Raw genomic sequence first — 1,700 nt, forward strand, 5'->3', positions numbered from 1 at the left:
TCTAGTCTATAGTCTAGTCTATAGTCTAGTCTATAGTCTAGTCTATAGTCTAGTCTATAGTCTAGTCTATAGTCTAGTCTATAGTCTAGTCTAAAGTCTGGTCTATAGCATGGTCTAAAGTCTGGTCTATAGTCTAATCTATTATCTAGTCTATAGTCTAGTCTATAGTTTAGTCTATAGTCTAGAGTTTAGTTTTTATAGTTCATTTATATAATTTTGTCTTAAACAACGACTGATAGATGAATTCTTTCAACATGCCCTATATTAGCAAAAAGGGTTAAGTCAACAACTTATTTAATTGATTTTGGTTTACTGTAAATATTATAGTAAAACAAATTTTTATTTTATTTTAATATATTTTAAAAAACTTTTTTTCAGTTTTTTTACGGCATGACAAAAATTCCATAATATTTCAATGCATACATACATAAACATATATGTATTTTATTTATTTAATTTATTTTTATTTTGTGGGGGCCAGTGCAAAAAGTAATGACGTATTTTTCTCTATATTTTTCTTCATTCATCATATGATAAGATTTTTAAGATGTTTTATCGCTTTAGTCACTATGTGTGTGTGTGTGCAGTGTGCACACACACACACACATAGATTATTATTGTTTATATGATAAATATGTATATAGAAAAGTTAAAAGTATGCAAACAAATTAACAAACGAGTATTTTTTTCACAATAATTTAATATGTAAATAGATGCGAGAGACAATTTGTAAGTTATTAAAAATTTATAATTAACTTTTAAATAATTTTTACGCTTTATAATGATTTCAATAATAATAAAAAACTATTTACGCCTTCAATAATTTATTTATTTTTTTCTCGTTGTAAAATTTCAACATTTAGACCTTAACGCTTAATTTAAATTATTATTTTTTGTTAGTTTATTTGTTCTCTAGACCTTTTGGTTGTTCTCAGAAATGTTATTTTTTTTATTCTTAATAATCTATTTTAATCTGAAATGAAAAGTCAATAAATATCACGGTTCTTTTTCTAAAGGAATTTCATAAATTTGTTCATTAATTTTGACCTGGAACTTGTAGATTAAAAAAATTCTGTAAACAAATGAGTTCCGAGAATTTGCAAAAAAAAAAATACATTTACCTTGTTGGTAAATGTATATTTTATAATTATTATTGAATTCTATGTTTTATAAGTTCTTTGATAAGAATATTTATATTTTTACAATTATCTAATAATTTTTTAACGCAAAATTACAATTTAAATCAGTAATTGTTTAAAGTGTTGAAAAAAATATTGATGCACTAATAATAAGAAGTGTTATTTTCGTTTATGGTTAGAACTGGGGCAGGATCAAAATTGCTGATTTATTATTTTAGAATTAGGCCAGGACCAAAATTGCTGATTTACTTTTATAGGTTAGGGCAAAAGAATAGAATTAAATTTAATAGAGTATTTGATTTCATTTTGTTAAGTTAATTTAGTTATTTTAAATGTGTTTCTTAAAGGTTGCATTTGCCGCGATTTTTGTTATTACTATTTGGTAAAATTACTATAATTCTAGCAGTAACATCGATCAGAAGTTTGTAGATTTTTGTATTCTATACCTTGTTGTTGTATTTATCTATCTATCTATCTATCTATCTATCTATCTATCTATCTATCTATCTATCTATCTATCTATCTATCTATCTATCTATCTATCTATCTATCTATCTATCT

The 1,700-nt window shown here is 24.0% G+C and overlaps 1 protein-coding gene across 1 annotated transcript in view; it reads right to left on the minus strand.

Annotated features, from left to right (window-relative positions):
- The window catches only part of LOC111688764 (protein cueball), a 22,323-nt gene that overhangs the window by 2,097 nt on the left and 18,526 nt on the right, over positions 1 to 1,700 (minus strand). The gene's annotated exons all lie outside the window — the stretch shown is intronic.

Source organism: Lucilia cuprina, chromosome 5, assembly GCF_022045245.1.
Source record: "Lucilia cuprina isolate Lc7/37 chromosome 5, ASM2204524v1, whole genome shotgun sequence".
Lineage (NCBI taxonomy): Eukaryota > Metazoa > Arthropoda > Insecta > Diptera > Calliphoridae > Lucilia > Lucilia cuprina.